The 19,636-nt window shown below is 38.3% G+C and overlaps 1 non-coding gene across 1 annotated transcript; it reads right to left on the bottom strand.

Moving 5' to 3' along the window:
- Positions 1–16,377: 16,377 nt before the first annotated feature.
- On the bottom strand, positions 16,378–16,450 carry TRNAC-ACA. Its single transcript has one exon. It is a non-coding gene; the product is annotated as a tRNA-Cys (tRNA).
- Positions 16,451–19,636: the final 3,186 nt, after the last annotated feature.

Raw genomic sequence — 19,636 nt, forward strand, 5'->3', positions numbered from 1 at the left:
CTTCATTTTCTGCTTTTAGAGTGGTGTCATATGCATATCTGAGGTTGTTGATATTTCTGCCTACAACCTTGATTCCAGCCTGTGATTCATCCAGTCTGGCATTTCCTGTGGTGTATATAAGTTAAATAAGCTGGGTGACAATATATAGCCTTGAAATATTCCTTACCAAATTTTCAACTACTCAGTTGTTCCATGTCCAGTTCTAACTGTTGCTTCTTGACCCACATACAGGTTTCTCAGGAGACAGGCAAGGTGATCTTGTATTCCCATCAGTTTAAGAATTTTACACAGTTTGTTGTGATCCACAAAGTCAAAGGGTTTGGTGTAGTCAAAGAAGCAGAAGAGGATGCTTCTCTGGAATTCCTTTGCTTTCTCCATGATCCAGCATATGTTGACAATTTGATGTCTGGTCCCTCTTCCATTTCAAAATACACCTTGCATGTCTGGAAGTTCTTGGTTCACAGTTCACATACTGCTGAATCCTAGTTTGAAGGATTTTGAGCATAAACTAAGACTTGAGAAGAAAGGAATGATTTCTTGCATATTAGCTACACATAAGGTGCCATTTAGCATCAAATGTTAAGATACTCAATCCTGGGAGATTTCTGAGATGGTGAATTATGTTATCCATCCACTAGATCATGTGAATTATATCCATAGGCTTATTTCCAGCACACTGATTATACCATGGTAGGACCTCAGTTCAGTTCAGTTCAGTCGCTCAGTCGTTTCCAATTCTTTGTGACCCCATGAATCGCAGCCCGCCAGGCCTCCCTGTCCATCACCAACTCCCAGAGTCTACCCAAACCCATGTCCATGGAATCGGTGATGCCATCCAGCCATCTCATCCTTTGTCATCTCCTTCTCCTCCTGCCTCCAATCCTTCCCAGCATTAGGGTCTTTTCCATTGAGTCAGCTCTACACATCAGATGGCCAAAGTATTGTAGTTTCAGCTTCAATTAATCATAAATATTGTGGAAAAGACTGTCACTGTTGGGTAAACAAAGACAAAAGCCTCCATGGCATTTAGCAGGTCAGTGTTCAGTGTTCATTGCTGCTGCTGCTAAGTTGCATCAGTTGTGTCCGACTCTGTGCTACCCCATAGATAGCAGCCGGTCAGGCTCCTCCGTCCCTGGAAGTCTCCAGGCAAGAACACTGGGGTGGGTTGCCATTTCCTTCTCTAGTGCAGGAAAGTGAAAAATGAAAGTGAAGTCACTCAGCCACATCCGACTCTTTGCAACCCCATGAACTGCAGCCCACCAGGCTCCTCTGTCCATGGGATTCTCCAGGCAAGAGTACTGGAGTGGATTGCCATTGGGTAAAGTAAAAGAAACAGGCGCATAATGAGTGTAGGTATTCTGTTGCAATCTTGAAACTGGTAGAAACAGAATCAGATGGTTCTTTCAAAAGTAGGCTGTCAAATTTGGGGCTGTGGAATTTTTAAGTACCCACCTCTCTCCTTCCACGATCAGAAATTGGGCCCAACATGAGTGTCATGTGGAAGAACCTCTTTCCAATCTAATTCCATGGGCTCATCATCAGTCCTTCCAATGAACACCCAGGACTGATCTCCTTTAGGGGATCCTTTAGGATCTTTAGGATGGACTTTAGGATGGACTCCTAAAGGATGGACTGATTGGATCTCCTTGCAGTCCAAGGAACTCTCAAGAGTCTTCTCCAACACCACAGTTCAAAAGCATCAGTTCTTCAGCATCAATGGTATGACCTAGGACAGCTGAAACTGTATGATGAGCCCATGGAATTAGATTGGAAAGAAGTTCTTCCACATGACACTCATGTTGGGCCCAATCTCTGATCGTGGAAGGAGAGAGGTGGGTGCTTAAAAATTCCACAGCCCCAAATTTGACAGCCTACTTTTGAAAGAACCATCTGATTCTGTTTCTACCAGTTTCAAGATTGCAAAGAAAACCTACACTCATTATGCTCCTGTTTCTTTTACCTTTCCCTAATGAACACTGAACACTGACCTGCTAAATGCCATCTAGGCTTTTGTCTTTGTTTACCAGCAGTGACATTCTCTTCCACAATATTTATGGTTAATTCTAAGACTACCATCTAGTTTCTGGCTAAAGCTGCCTTTCTCTATGTCTCTGTCTAGATCTGCTCAACCTACACTTTTTTTCTCAGAGTCAGGCTACAACCAGCTTCATACAGACCCTGTAAGGTCTTACTAGAATATTAGATACTTACCCCACTACACCTCATTCCTTTCCATCCAAAGAGACACCAAAGTTTCAAATATAAGTTGTGAGATTTTGTATAAACCAGTCACCTAATTTAATGAGATTATCAATTCATGAACGTTAATAGTATATAATTTGTGATTATATTTTTCAAACTGAAAGACTTAAATGCCTAATAGTTGAAAATAATTTAAAAGAGGCACTGTATAATTGGCCCTGGAATGTATTAACTACATCTCAGCATTATTAAAAATAGCAAGGAGAGATAGGAAAGCCTTCCTCCGTGATCAATACAAAGAAATAGAGGAAAGAAATAGAATGGGAAAGACAGAGACCTCTTCAAGAAAATGAGAGATACCAAGGGAATATTTCGTGGAAAAATGGGCACAATAAAAGACAGAAATGGTAAGAATTTAACAGAAGTAGGAGATATTAAGAAGAAGTGGCAATGATACCCAGAAGAACTGTACAAAAATGTCTTAATGACCCAGATAACCATGATGGTGTGATCACTCACCTAGAGCCAGATATCCTGGACTGTGAAGTCAAGTGGGCCTTAGGAAGCATCACCATAAACAAAGCTAACGGAGGTGATGGAATTTCAGTTGAGCTAATTCAAATCCTGAAAGATGATGCTCTGAAAGTGCTGCATTCAATATGTCAGCAAATTTGGAAAACTCAGCAGTGGTCACAAGACTGGAAAAGTCAGTTTTCATTCCAATCCCTAAGAAAGGCAATGCCAAAGAATGTTTAAACTACCACACAATTGCACTCATCTCACATGCTAGCAAAGTAATGCTCAAAATTCTCCAAGCCAGACTTCAACAGTATGTGAACCAAAAACTTCCAAATGTTCAAGTTGGATTTAGGAAAGGCAGAGGAAACAGAGATAACATTGCCAACATCCATTGGATCATAGAAAAAGCAAGAGAATTCCAGAAAAATCATCTGCTTCATTGACTACACTAAAGCCTTTGGCTTTGTGGATCACAATAAATGGTGGAACATTCTGAAGGAGATGGGAATACCAGACCCCCTGACCTGCATCTTGAGAAACCTGTATGCAGGTCAGGAAGCAACAGTTAGAATTGGACATGGAACAACAGACTGGTTCCAAATAGGAAAAGGAGTATGTCAAGTCTGTATATTGTCACCCTGCTTATTTAAATTATATGCAGAATACATCATGAGAAATGCTGGACTGGATGAAGCACAAGCTGGAATCAAGATTCCCAGGAGAAATATCAATAACCTCAGATATGCAGATGACACCACCCTTATGTCAGAAAGGTAGGAAGAACTAAAGAGCCCCTTGATGAAAGTGAAAGAGGAGAGTGAAAGAGCTGGCTTAAAACTCAACATTGAAAAAGAGTAAGATCAACATTCAAAAAAGTAAGATCATGGCCTCTGGTCCCATTGCTTCATGGCAAATAGATAGGGAAACATTGGGAACAGTGTCAGACTTTATTTTTGTGTGCTCCAAAATCACTGTAGATGGTGACTGCAGCCATGAAATTAAAAGATGTTTGTTCCTTGGAAGAAAAGCTATGACCAACCTAGACAGTATATTAAAAAGCAGAGACATTACTTTGCTAACAAAGCTCCGTGTAGTCAAAGCTATGGCTTTCCAATAGTTTTGTATGGATGTGAGTTGGACTATAAAGAAAGCTGAGTGCTGAAGAACTGATGCTTTTGAACTGATGTGTTGGACAAAACTCTTGAGAATCTCTTGGACTGCAAGGTGATCAAATAAGTCAATCTTAAAGGAAATCAGTCCTGAATATTCGTTGGAAGGACTGATGCTGGAGCTGAAGCTCTAATACTTTGGCCACCTGATGTGAAGAACTGACTCATTGGAAAAGACCCTGATGCTGGGAAAGTTGAAGGCAGGAGGAGAAGGGGACGACAGAGGATGAGATGATTGGATGGCATCACTGACTCGATGAATGTGAGTTTGAGTAAGCTCCAGGGATTAGTGGTGGACAGGGAAGCCTGGCATGCTGTGTACATGGGGAGGCACAGTGTCGGACATGACTGAGAGACTGTACTGACTCTATTATTTTCGATATGATGGCAAACAGTATTGTTTCCTTAATTCCTCTTTCTGATTTTTTAGTATATATAAATATAACAAATTTCTCTGTATTAATTTTGTATCTGCAACTTTACTTAATTCATTAATAAAACCTGATATTTCTGGTAGCATCTTTGCTTGCTTCTGTGTGCAGTAGCATGTCATCTGCAAACAGTAATAGTTTGTCTTTTCTTTTTCATTTGGGATTCCTTTTATTCCTTTTTCTTCTGGTTGCTATGGACTCCCAAAACTCCATTGAATAAACATGGTCAGGGTGGGCATCCTTGTATTATTTCTGATCTTAGAGGAAATATTTTCAGCTTTTCACCATTGAGTAAGGTGTTTCCTGTGTGTTTCCTGTGTTTGTCATATATGGCCTTTATTATGCTGAGGTATGGGCTCCAAAATCACTGTAGATGGTGATTGCAGCCATGAAATTAAAAGATACTTACTCCTTGAAAGGAAAGTTATGACCAACCTAGACAGCATATTAAAAAGCAGAGACATTACTTTGCCAACAAAGGTCTGCCTAGTCAAGGCTATGGTTTTTCCAGTGGTCATGTATGGATGTGAGAGTTGGACTGTGAAGAAAGCTGAGCGCCAAAGCATTGATGCTCCAGGAGTTGGTGAGGGACTGGCAGGTCTGGCGTGCTGCGATTCATGGGGTCGCAAAGGGTCGGACATGACTGAGCGACTGAACTGAACTGATGTTCTCTTTGTGCCTGCTTTCTGGAGAATTTTTATCCCAAATGGGAGTTGAATTCTATCAAAACCCTTTTCTACATTTATTGGGAGAATTATATGATTTTTTTTTCTGAATTTTGTTAGTGTGGTGTATCACCTTGATTGTTTTGTACATATTGATAAATCTTTGCACCCCTGGGATAAATCCCACTTGATCATGGTGTAAGTAAGATCCTTTTAATATATTGTTCAAGTTGGTTTGCTGAAGATTTTGCATCTATGTTCATCAGCAGTATTGGCTTGTAATTTTCCTTTTCATGATTTCTTTGGTCTTCTTTTCAGGGTGATGTTGGCCTCATAGATTAAGTTTGGAAGTGTTCCTTCTTCTTCAGAATTTTAGACTAGTGTTAGAAGGATAGGTGTTAACTCTTCTTTAGTTTTTTGGTAGAAATCACCTGTGAAGCCATCAGGTCCTGGACTTTTGTTTGTTGGGAGTTTTTTTAATTATTGGTTCAATTTCATTACTGGTAACTGCTCTGTTTATATTTTCTATATCTTCTTGGTTTAGTCTTAGGAAAGTGTTCAGTTCAGTTCAGTCACTCAGTCGTGTCCGACCCCTTGCAACCTGATGAACTGCAGCACATCAGGCCTCCCTGTCCATCACCAACTCCCGGAATCCACCCAAAACCATGTCCATTGAGTCGGTGATGCCATCCAACCATCTCATCCTCTGTCATCCCCTTCTCCTCCTGCCCTCAATCTTTCCCTCAATCTTTTCAAATGAGTCAGTTTCTTCACATCAGATGGCCAAAGTATTGGAGTTTCAGCTTCAGCATCAGTCCTTCCAATGAACACCCAAGACTGATTGCCTTTAGGATGGACTGGTTGGATCTCCTTGCAGTCCAAGGGACTCTCAAGAGTCTTCTCCAACACCACAGTTCAAAAACATCAATTCTTCTGCTCTCAGCTTTCTTTATAGTCCAACTCTCACATCCATATATGACCACTGGAAAAACCATAGCCTTGACTAGATAGACCTTTGTTGGCAAAGTGATGTCTCTGCTTTCTAATATGCTGTCTAGGTGGGTCATAACTTTCCTTTCAAGGAGTAAGCCTCTTTCAATTTCATGGCTACAATCACCATCTGAAGTAATTTTGGAGCCCAGAAAAATAAAGTCAGCCACTGTTTCCACTGTTTCCCCATCTATTTGCCAAGAAGTGATGGGACCAGATGCCATGATCTTAGTTTTCTGAATGTTAAGCTTTAAGCCAACTTTTTCACTCTCCTCTTTCACTTTCATCAAGAGGCCCTTTAGTTCCTCTTCACTTTCTGCCATAAGGGTGGTGTCATCTGCATATCTGAGGTTATTGATATTTCTCCTGGGAATCTTGATTCCAGCTTGTGCTTCATCCAGTCCAGCATTTCTCATGATGTACTCTGCATATAAGTTAAATAAGCAGGGTGACAATATACAGACTTGACATACTCCTTTTCCTATTAGAACCAGTCTGTTGTTCCATGTCCAATTCTAACTGTTGTTTCCTGACCTGAATACAGGTTGTTCAAGAGGCAGGTGAGGGGGACTGGTATTCTCACCTCTTTCAGAATTTTCCACAGTTTATTGTGATCCACACAGTCGAAGGCTTTGGTATAGTCAATAAAGCAGAAATAGATGTTTTTTTGGAACTCTCTTTCTTTTTTGATCCTCAGAGGATGTTGGCAATTTGATCTCTGGTTTCTCTGCCTTTTCTAAAACCAGCTTGAACATCTGGAAGTTCACGGTTCACATACTGTTGAAGTCTGGCTTGTAGAATTTTGAGCATTACTTTACTAGCATGTGAGATGAGTGCAATTGTGTGGTAGTTTGAGCATTCTTTGAGCATTTGTGTGGTAGTTTGAGCATTGCCTTTCTTAGGGATTGGAATGAAAACTGACCTTTTCCAGTGTTGTGGTCACTGCTGAGTTTTCCAAATTTGCTGGCATATTGAGTGCAGCACTTTCACAGCATCATCTTTCAGGATTTGAATTAGCTCAACTGGAATTCCATCACCTCCACTAGCTTTGTTCATAGCTTCCTAAGGCCCACTTGACTTCACAGTCCAGGATGTCTGGCTCTAGGTGAGTGATCACACCATCATGTTTTTCTGGGTCCTGAAGATCTTTTTTGTACAGTTCTTCTGTGTATTATTGCCACCTCTCCTTAATATCTTCTGCTTCTGTTAGGTCCCTACCATTTCTGTCCTTTACTGAGCCCATCTTTGCATGAAATATTCCCTTGGTATCTCTAATTTTCTTGAAGAGATCTCTAGTCTTTCCCATTCTATTGTTTTCCTCTATTTCTTTGCACTGATCACCGAGGAAGTCTTTCTTATCTCCCCCTTGCTATTCTTTGGAACTCTGCATTCAAATGGGTATATCTTTCCTTTTCTCCTTTGCTTTTCACTTCTCTTCTTTTCACAGCTATTTGTAAGGCCTCCTCAGACAGCCATTTTGCTTTTTTGCATTTCTTTTTCTTGGGGATGGTCTTGATTCCAATGTCACGAAACTCTGTCCGTAGTTCATCACACACTCTGTCTATCAGCTCTAGTCCCTTAAATCTATTTCTCACTTCCACTGTATAAGGGAATTGATTTTGGTCATACTTGAATGGTAGGAAAGTTATCTTTGTAATAATTTGTCCATTTTTTTAGTGTATAATTGTTTGTAGAAGTGTCTTATGATTCTTTGTATTTCTAAGGTATTGACTCTAATTTCTTTTTCATTTCTAATTTTATTGATTTGAGGCCTCTTTTTTTGTTCACGTGTCTTGATAAAGATTTATCAATTTTATTTTTTTCAAAGAATCAGCTTTTAGTTTCATTGAACTTTTTATTTCTACCTGTATTTATATTTGAAATGATAAGAAATGTGCCTCCAGATTTTTTAAGATCAGAAATTGTCCACAATTTCAAAAGAGAAATCAAGAAAAATATAATTGAATATTTCCTTAAAGAAAAGACTGAAAAATAGGTATCCCTGTATAGTTCAAGCATATACAACTTCATGGTGGCCTTTATTTCATTGATAAACACAGATATAAAGGTGCAAAATTGTGTACAAATAGAATATGGTAATGATAAGTCAAATAAATGGTATTGTAAAGAACAACAGAAATTTGAAGGAGAGACTTAATGTGGGCTACACAGTTAAATGGGCTTCCGTGGTTCAGATGGTAAAGAATCTGGCTGCAATACAGGAGACCGGGGTTCCATCCCTGGGTCAGGAATATCCCCTGGAGAAGGTCATGGCAACCCACTCCAATATTGTTGCCTGGATAATCCTATGGACAGAAGAGTCTGGTGGGCTATAGTCCATAGTGTCACAAAGAGTCAGACACAACTGAGTGACTAAGTGACTAACACACATACACACACACACACACACACACACACACACAAATGAGTTAAATAAAATATTGCTGAATCAATGAATGTCAGCCAGACTGGCTGGGTGGATGGGGTTTAGAATGCACTTGAATGAAATGAAATCAGGCTTTTCAGGCAAGAACAAATCTGAAAGGCAGGGCCTGACTGGGAATCTGACAAAAGTAAATTAGTTGGAGTAGCAGTTTTATGTATCTGAGGAAAGAGACAAAGATCAGCATAAATTGTATACTGAACATACAGACCCTTGTGATATAGCCACAATTCCATTTAACTTTACATTCTACTATCCCTTTAAAATTCTATTCAGGATTTCTGTAGAAATTTCTATAGAAATTTGTCATCTGGCTGAGCTGAGATGACAAAGCTAAAAAATCCCATGAAACCTTAAGTCACTAAACAGAATCCTGATTCAGAAGTCAGAATGTTCAGAAATATTTAGCACACAAAACTCCAAACTTGATTGAAAGTTAAATCCTCTTTCTTCCTCACATTGGGAATTGAAGACAGGAAGTAAAGGGAGGGGACATGGTCTTCACTGCTTCCACCCTTCCCCATCTTACTAAGTGTGTTTTCTGGTTCCAAGCCCTGACCCAGCATCAGAAGTGGGTGGGAACCAGTGGGGAATAGAGGCAAGTGATGGGTCTCATCTGATTCACAGTTGCCAGATGGATCAGGTTATCTTGGCTTGGCAGGTGTTCCGAGATGCCTCTAACTGTGGAAATATCTACCTGAGTTATTCAGAGACTCCCACAGGAAACATGTGACTATTGCCATATTGCAGACCATCGCTTCTACCTTGATCCTAGTGACTGACCACCCCTCACAGATTCTGGTTACATATCTGGTTATATCACTCCTCCAGTTGTTCATAGGCTACTCATTTTTAGAGTTATCAGTAACTCAGAATGGTTCATAACTTTGCTTTCACAAGCCTAGGTTTCCATGCACCAAAAGGAATTCCAGGGATAGTCTTACATCTGTGTTAAGCGTCCGTTATTAAGTAAGGTATGTATTTGGAATATGTCATAATATTTGACATAGTTGGGCTTCCCTTGTGGCTCAGCTGGTTGAAGAATTCACCTGCAATGAGGGAGACCAGGGTTCGATCCTTGGGTTGGGAAGATCACCTAGTGAAGGGAAAGGCTACCCACTCCAGTATTCTGGCCTAGAGAGCTCCACGGACTGTATAGTCTGTGGGGTCACAAAAGCTGGACACAACTGTGTGACTTTCACTCACTCACTGTCTTACTGACGTACTTAAAACACACCTTCAGTTCAGTTCAGTTCAGTTCAGTTAAGTCATTCAGTTGTTCAGTTGTATCTGACTCTTTGCGACCCCATGAATCGCAGCTCACTAAGGCCTCCCTGTCCATCACCAACTCCCGGAGTTTACTCAAACCCATGTCCATCGAGTCGGTGATGCCATCCAACCATCTCATCCTCTGTCGTCCCCTTCTCCTCCTGCCCCCAATCCCTCCCAGCATCAGGGTCTTTTCCAATGAGTCAACTCTTTGCATGTGGTGGCCAAAGTACTGGAGTTTCAGCTTCAGTCCTTCCAATGAACACCCAAGACTGATCTCCTTTAGGATGGACTGGTTGGATCTCCTTGCAGTCCAAGGGACTTGCAAGAGTCTTCTCCAACACCACAGTTCAAAAGCATCAATTTTTCAGTGCTCAGCTTTCTTCACAGTCCAACTCTCACATCCATACATGACCACTGGAAAAACCATAGCCTTGACCAGATGGACCTTTGTTGGCAAAGTAATGTCTCTGATTTTTAATATTCTATCTAGGTTGGTTATAACTTTCCTTCATGGCTTTATTTAAATGTCAATGTTTTTAGATACTACTGTTGCATCTAAATCTTTGAAAGTAGGAAAAATAATTCTTGACAAAGCTTGGGTTCTTTATAGTGACCTGAAGAGCTCTATGCCTACATATTGAGGAACATTGCAAACCTTAGAAGAACATCCTAGTGGTTTTGCCTAGTGGATTCTCTTGTATAGGACACAAGTTCTTAAGTATTTTGGTGCCATGGACTCTGCAGTATGGTAAAGCCTACAGACTCAGAAAAAAAATGTTTTTAAATGCACAAAATAAAATACAAATGATTCCAAAAGGAAATCAATTTTATTGAAATACAGTTATCAAATTATTAAGAAGTGATATAATAATGCATGCATTTCTTTGTTACATAACAACAGATAGTGGCAGGTCCAGGAATATTATATTGAAATAGTGGTAGGTGTAAACAGTATTTCGAAGTATTTGTAAAACTGAAATGTGATTTATAATATTTGTATTTTCTGTTGGTGACACAGACAAAAGTATTGCAAATATTGCCATGGCTTGTTTCTTAAATTCATAGTTAAGTAAAGTGTTAAGTTTCAGTAAAAGAATAGGGAGAATAAAGGTTTCCGAAATCTTTCCCCAATTAAAAGCAATCTATTTGCATTTTGTCACTACCTCATTCAGTGAAATATTTCCAGTTGCTCTATTGAGGATGGTTAGCCTGTAGAATTCAATGAAAGATGCACCCTTTCCTTGACTCACACCTTCTGTTGGTTCATAACATCCCTGCTTTCTTTCTGGGAGATTGTTACAGATTTTTTACGGCACTCAATTGGTCCTTGCTTCCCTCATCAGCATGGGCTTTCCAGGTGGCACTAGTGGTAAAGAATCTGCCTGAAGTTCAAGAGAATTGCAGGAGATGCAGGTTCAATCCCTCGGTTGTGAAGATTTCCTGGATTAGGAAATGGCAACCCACTCCAGTATTCTTGCCTGAAAAATTTCATGGACAGAGGAGCTTGGTGGGCTATAGTCCTTCATGAGCAAGGTGTGGTCCCTAGCTATTAAAAAAATATCATTTTGCAGAAAGGTAGTTGTTCTTTTCTGAGAATTTTCCTGTACTTTGGGTACTCAGTCACACTGGATATAACTTTTAAAACAGCAGAAAGGATTCTATTGGAACTAATGGTTTCCCTCTTGCCTAATAAGATGATGATGGCATCACAAATAAAACACCTCCCCTTCCTCTGGAAATGCAGTCCTCCTGAGGAATTTCCACTTTGCCTCTTCAGCAGTGTGAAATGACCCAGGAAAAGACTTAATAAGTGGATGTCAGCCACAGAGTAAGCAGAAAAAAATGATAAATGGATCACTGGGCCACCCTATCTCAGTGTAGTTTGGCTGAGGACTATGCATTTGATTCTATAGTTTTTCTGTGTTAACTATGGTCAGGGATTCCCAGGTAGTTTCAGCCTGAGGCTATTACTTCCAATAATTGAGACTGATGAAATGTCGTGGTATTTTTACAGCTTAGCTGTGACATGCAATATATCACTTTGCTTCAGTCAAAAAAAATATTATACACTTCATTGACAAAAGTTTGGATATTTAGTTTTCCCTCCGCACATTGTCTACAATGTATTTGTTTGGATTTACCGATAAATTTTACATTTAAAATGTTGCAGAAAATTGCCTGATGCTAGAATGAGATTATTCAGGTGTAAGACAAATGTTTCAGGATCATTAGGAAATTAATGACATGAAATGATTGACACATTGCCACCAGAAGAAGTGTTACATATAGCCTTGCACCTCTGAACACAACACCATAGATTCCTTGCGAAAAACTTCTTATCATGTTAAAATAGCAGAATTGTTTAGAGTAAAAATCAACTGTTTAGAAAGTTGTACATTCATAACAATTCATGGTGATTATTTTTTTCCTGCTTATGCTTAAAATATTGCTAGCAATGAAAATTTGTGTAAGAGCTGACACCCCCGGTCATCAGTGCTTGGGATTTTTTTTTAAATTAGCAAGAAATTTCATTATTATTTGGACAAATAAAGAAAATCTGTAATAGAATGTGTTATTTATGATAAAGAAAATGTACAATAAAAATGAAGAAATCTGTACCAAAAGGTATTCAGAGGAAAATTCCGTGTGCCAAAGTCTATGTAAATTACACCATCCAGTGATATAGAAAATATGTGAACTAAGTCTGTAAACCTAAAACTTACTTAAAAGAATTCACTCAAAGTCTTAAAGATTTCAAGTAAAACTGATAATAAAGATAAAAGTAAAGTTAAATATATTCTTTAAAAGGAGAAGTAGTTTAATAAATCTTAGAAGTTTTTTTTACAAAAATATAGATAGACACCTTAAATTTTAATTTAAAAGAATCAGCTGTAAGTAAAAATATAAGAATTTATTTAATAAGAAATAGAATGCTATAATGGAAGTGTCTAGTACCTGTTAAAAGGCTGGACTTGGATGGGCTGCTGGCTACAATCTCCTGAGTCAATCTGGAGAAACTACAGAAGCTCATGGAAGACAAGGGTAAGGAAGACTAGCAAACATTGAGAAAAAAAAAAAAAAAACAACACAAAACATCTTGAGAACACAGACTACCAAGAAACAATACATGGAGGGGAGGGCCTTTGTGTGTTTGTAGCCAGAGCAAGAGTAATAGGAGGCTGGTCAGGGAGAAAAGGCTGCAGGAAAGCTTTCAGTTCTGCTTTTACCTTCCAATGGACTGCCTTGACACAATTCCCACTTTTTTCTCTGCCATGAGAGATGTCAGGACAGCCCAGGCCACTGCAGATATTGAGCAATAGGACTGCAATTGATGAAGAGTCTGGCTTACTGCAACCCTTGGACATTCACTTCTTCAGTCTTCTTCCTTCAAGCCCTCAAACAGGATTTATAAACCAAACAGGATTCCTCTTTCCAAACTGCTTATTAAAAATAGCTTAAAAACAAATCTGTAACTAGAAGATTTGTATGGAAGAGTTAACATGATTCTTGGGGGCCTGGGTCTCTCTGCTCTGAGGCCCATCCCCTCTCCATGTATACAGTGGAGGAGCTTAGCTTCCTAAAACAAGGGTTTAGCCTTTGGGCTTATCCTAATATGTATTGCTCGAAAGAACAACTGGTACTCTTAGCTGCTTGTGTTCCAAAATTCCTGAGTTAGTGGATACATAAGCTGTGGTACATCCAGATGATGGAATATTATTCAGCAGTAAAAATAAATGAGCTATCAGACCATGAAAAGACATGGAGAAAACATACATACATATTATTAAGTGAAAAAAAAAATCCGAAAAGCCTTCATACTATATTGTTGCTGCTCAGTCACTAAGTCATGTCTGACTCTGTAACCCCATGGAGCACAGCATGCCAGGCTTTCCTGTCCTTCACTATGTCCCAGGGTTTGCTCAAATTCATGTCCATTGAGTTGGTGATGCTATCCAACCATCTTGTCCTCTGTTGCCGCCTTCTCTTCCTGCCCTCAATATATCCCCAAATTAGGGTCTTTTCTAATGAATTGACTCCATGCATCAGGTGGCCAAAGTAATAGTGTTTCAGCTTTAGCATCAGTCCTTCCAGTGAATATTCAGGGTTGATTTCCTTTAGGATTGACTGGTTTGATCTCCCTGCAGTCCAAGGGACTCTCAAGAGTCTTCTTCAACACCATGTAGTTGCAGTTATATAACATTTTGAGAAAGGCAAAGCTTGGAGAAGTGGTAGTCAAGGGTGGGCTAGGGAAGGGATGAATAGATGGAGCACAGCGGAGTTTTAGGATAATGAGACTATTCTGCACAATACTACAGAATACAAAGTGCAAAAAAACATGTGTAAAGAAATCAAATTTAAAAATTAATTACAGAATTCAGTTGGTGGGCATATGAATGTTCATTCTGAAATTCTTTCAACTGTTTTTTGTACTTTGGCAAATTTTCACCATAAAGTGTTGCAGAGAGAGAGAGAACTAACAGAAAAGGACAGAAAAACTATTCCTACGTTATTTTTTGTGGCCCTTGTAATAGGTTGGAATCAAAGACATGAACCAAATATGGAGAACTAAGATGTATGGTTATTCATTTTTATTAAGCTATTAGTTTTTAATAAGTAAACTATATTTTTTAGAGTAGCTTTGAGCTCATAGTCAGATTAAGCCAGAAGTGCAAAGCGATCTTATATACACAAACTTCCCTGCGATAAATGTCTCAGACCAGTGTAACACCTTCGTTAAAACAGATGAATCTACAGTGACACATCTCTATGATCAGGGCCATAGTTTTCACTAGGATTCACTTCTGGTGTTGTTTGTGTCATTATACAATTGCCAAAACACTAAAAGTGTACAATTAGCATTTTACTATACCTGCTTTTATCACACATATATTTATTTGCGCTTCTTATCTTTTAAATGCATTTCAAATTAAGTTAGTACATGTCATTGTGTACATAGCATTGTTGCTGTTGTTTAGTTGCTAAGTTGTGTCCAACTCTTTGCAACCCCATGGACTGCAGCCTGCTAGACTTCTCTGGCTGTGGGATTTCTCAGGCAAGAACACCAGAGTGGGTTGCTATTTCCTTCTTCATCATTAACTAGAATTCAGAGCTAATGTATAGTTATTCTTTTTTCTTTTTTGGTAATATTTATGTATAATGAAATATCAAATCTTATGTGATCATTTGATGACCATTTAGTAAACAGCACATGACTGTATCTCCAGAGAGTTCACTAATATTCTTTCTCGGTAGATCTTCATCCTCATACCCACCGTAAATTAGTTTTGTTTGCTTGAGATAACACTGAGTAAAGATGGAATATTTGAGTGTGTAATTTTTTGTGTAATTCTTCATTTACTCAGCACACAACTTGTGAGATTCAGCCATGTTAGAATATCTATTCGTGATTTGTTCTTCTTAATTGTTCTGGAATCACACTATAGAAATTCAGTGTAGAAACATAGTGAAAAGTGTTAGCTACTCAGTTACGTCCAACTCTTTGTGATCCCATGGACTGTAGCCCGCTGGGCTGCTCTGTCCATGAAATTATCCAGGCAAGAATACTGGAGTGGGTAGCCAATCCCTTCTCCAGGGGGTCTTCCCAACCCAGGAATCAAATCTGGGTCCCCTGCATTGCACGCAGATTCTTTACCACCTGAGCCATAGAAACATATTATAATTTATTTATTCTTTCTCCTGAGCTGGATATGTAGGCTATTTCCTTTTCTGAGTTATTATTAATAAAGTTGCAGTGAGCAATTTTGCACAAGTCTTTTTTGGACGTGTATTCCTTTGGAATCACTGGGTTGTAATCTCTTTCTGAAGAAGGTAGAAGAGATTTTTCTAAAATTGTAGCACGTTACCATACCATCAACAGTATATGAAAGTTACAGTTGCTACACATTCTTGGCAGCATTTCACATTATCTATCTTTTGAGTTTAGATATTTTAGTGGATATATGGTTGTATTATATTGTAGTTTAAATGCGAGTTTTCCTGATGTCTAATGATATTCAGTGCTTTTTAATATGCATACTGTCCACTTGTGCATATTATCCTTTGTGAAGCATATGTTTTAATTTTTCCCTTTTTCTGTTGGGTAGCTATCATTTTATGATTGTCTTGTAGGAGTTGTGTGTGTGTATAATATATTCTTATTACCAGGCCTAAGTCAGTCATATGAATTGTAAATATTTTCTCATAGTCTAGAGATCACCTATTCATTTACTTACAGACATCTTTGGATGAGCTGAAGATGTCAATTTTTATGAAGCATTGTTTATAATATTTTCCTATTTTGGAGTTTTAGAGAAACTTTTGCCTATCTTCAAATCACACACAAAAAAATCTTATGTTTTCCCCTAAAAGCTTTATAGTTTTAGCTTTTATGTTTAGGTCTGGGATGTATCTTCATTAATCCAAACATCCATTAATATGTGCGGTGTGTTAGAAAGAAAGTGAAAGTGAAATTGACGTCACTCAGTCGTGTCCGACTCTTTGCAACCCCATGGACTGTAGCCTACCACGGTCCTCCGTCCATGGGCTTTTCCAGGCAAGAGTATTGGCTGCTGCTGCTAAGTCGCTTCAGTCGTATCTGACTCTGTATGACCCCATAGACTGCAGCCCACCAGGCTCCTCCGTCCCTGGGATTCTCCAGTGGGTTGCCATTTCCTTCTCCAGAGGATCTTCCTGACCCAGGGATTGAACCCGGGTCTTCTGCATTGTAGGCAGACGCTTTACCGTCTGAGCTACCAGGGAAGTCATGTTTACTTTTTGATTTGAATACCTAGTTGTTCCAGTGCCTTTTGTTGAAAAACTTTTCCTTTTCTTGTTAGCATGCCTTTTCACCTTTGTCAAATATTAAATGATCACATAGTATGACTATTTCTGGGCTCTCTATTTCATTGATCTAATTATTGACCTTTTGCTAGTACATACTGTCTAAATTACTATGTTCTTATAGTAACTCTTAAACACAGAATGAAAGACTTTTAAGTTGATTTTCAGTCAAAATAGACATGTGGAAAAGTAATATGACAACCAAGTTCACTTAATATAAATAATTTTTATAATTTAAAAGTTGGAGGGCAAATAAAATGAACAAAAGGTGTTAGTGAATAAGTCAGAAAAAAATACACACATATAACTAATATATATGACTAATTTGCTTATAATAAAAATGATTCAGGTAGCACTTCACATAATCTAAAATGGCAGCATTTTGAGTGATTGTATTAGGAGCTGATAGGCTACCTATATCTAATTTGAGCAATGGTCATTTATCTGGATACAATATTGGAATATGTATATAAGACTGAAAAAAATAATTTTGTCTTTTGACCCAGTAACTTTACCTTTTGGATTCCTTGCCAGAGGTAGAGAGCAATTAATATGCTCAAATATTAATACTCAAGAAATTTTCTTGAAAACAAGAAGTGAAACTCTCAGTGTTTGCAGATGACATGATCCTCTATATAGAAAACCCTAAAGACTCTATGAGAAAATTACTAGAGCTAATCAATGAATATAGTAAAGTTGCAGGATATAAAATTAACACACAGAAATCCCTTGCATTCCTATACACTAACAATGAGAAAACAGAAAGAGAAATTAAGGAAACAATACCATTCACCATTGCAACAAAAAGAATAAAATACTTAGGAGTATATCTACCTAAAGAAACAAAAGACCTATACATAGAAAACTATAAAACACTGATGAAAGAAATCAAAGAGGACACAAACAGATGGAGAAATATACCGTGTTCATGCATTGGAAGAATCAATATTGTCAAAATAACTATACTACCCAAAGCAATCTATAGATTCAGTGCAATCCCTATCAAGCTACCAACGGTATTTTTCACAGAACTAGAACAAATAATTTCACAATTTGTATGGAAATATGAAAAACCTCGAATAGCCAAAGTAATCTTGAGAAAAAAGAATGGAACTGGAGGAATCAACCTGCCTGACTTCAGACTCTACTACAAAGCCACAGTCATCAAGACAGTATGGTACTGGCACAAAGACAGAAATATAGATCAACGGAACAGAATAGAGAGCCCAGAGATAAATCCATGAACCTATGGACACCTTATCTTCGACAAAGGAGGCAAGGATATACAATGGAAAAAAGACAACCTCTTTAACAAGTGGTGCTGGGAAAACTGGTCAACCACTTGTAAAAGAATGAAACTAGAACACTTTCTAACACCATACACAAAAATAAACTCAAAATGGATTAAAGATCTAAATGTAAGACCAGAAACTATAAAACTCCTAGAGGAAAACATAGGAAAAACACTCTCCGACATAAATCACAGCAGGATCCTCTATGACCCACCTCCCAGAATATTAGAAATAAAAGCGAAAATAAATGGGACCTAATGAAACTTAAAAAAGGAAACTATAAGCAAGGTGAAAAGACAGCCCTCAGATTGGGAGAAAATAATAGCAAATGAAGAAACAGACAAAGGATTAATCTCAAAAATATACAAGCAACTCCTGCAGCTCAATTCCAGAAAAATAAATGACCCAATCAAAAAATGGGCCAGAGAACTAAACAGACATTTCTCCAAAGAAGACATACAGGTGGCTAACAAACACATGAGAAGATGCTCAACATCACTCATTATCAGAGAAATGCAAATCAAAACCACAGTGAGCTACCATTACACGCCAGTCAGGATGGCTGCTATCCAAAAGTCTATAAGCAATAAATGCTGGAGAGGGTGTGGAGAAAAGGGAACCCTCTTACACCATTGGTGGGAATGCAAACTAGTACAGCCGCTATGGAGAACAGTGTGGAGATTTCTTAAAAAACTGGAATTAGAACTGCCATATGACCCAGCAATCCCACTTCTGGGCATACACAGCATGGCACCCCAATGTTCATTGCATCACTGTTTATAATAGCCAGGGCATGGAAGCAACCTAGATGTCCATCTGCAGACGAATGGATAAGGAAGCTGTGGTACATATACACCATGGAATATTACTCAGCCGTTAAAAAGAAATCATTTGAATCAGTTCTAATGAGATGGATGAAACTGGAGCCCATTATACAGAGTGAAGTAAGCCAGAAAGATAAAGACCATTACAGTATACTAACATATATATATGGAATTTAGAAAGATGGTAACGATAACCCTATATTCAAAACAGAAAAAGAGACACAGATGTACAGAACAGACTTTTGGACTCTGTGGGAGAAGGCGAGGGTGGGATGTTTCGAGAGAACAACATTGAAACATGTACATTATCTATGGTGAAACAGATCACCAGCCCAGGTTGGATGCATGAGACAAGTGCTTGGGCCTGGTGCACTGGGAAGACCCAGAGGGATCGGGTGGAGAGGGAGGTGGGAGGGGGGATCGGGATGGGGAACACATGTAAATCCATGGCTGATTCATGTCAATGTATGACAAAAAACATTACAATACTGTAACATAATTAGCCTCCAACTAATAAAAATAAATGGACAAAAATTTTTTAAAAAAAGAAATTTTCTTTATAATTTTGGTACATGAAGTAATTTCAAATTTTATTATGCAATGAAAAATCTCAGGCTTTTGAGATATGTTCATAAATATAGGGAAATGCTTAATAGTTGAAAAAAGTCAGGATTAAACACCTATGTATAATGCAATCCTAGTTTTCTAAAATAAAACATGTACACAGGCAGGGCAAAAACAGTACTGGAAAGGAATATTGCAAGAATTTGACTATTATTTATTGAACACCAGTACTTCTAAACAGTAAGATTTAAAGTAAGCTTTGTTATCTACTTTATACTTTTCTGTCCCTTCTGTATTTTATAATGGGTATTTATTTTTATAATTTAGTAAGGTAAATCCTCTTTTAAGAAGTTAATAAGGAGTAATCCAATACTGTGAGAATACACGTTCTCAGAATATGTCTGAAATATAGAAGGAGTAACTAC

The sequence above is a fragment of the Cervus elaphus genome, chromosome 8, assembly GCF_910594005.1.
Source record: "Cervus elaphus chromosome 8, mCerEla1.1, whole genome shotgun sequence".
Taxonomy (NCBI): Eukaryota; Metazoa; Chordata; class Mammalia; order Artiodactyla; family Cervidae; genus Cervus; species Cervus elaphus.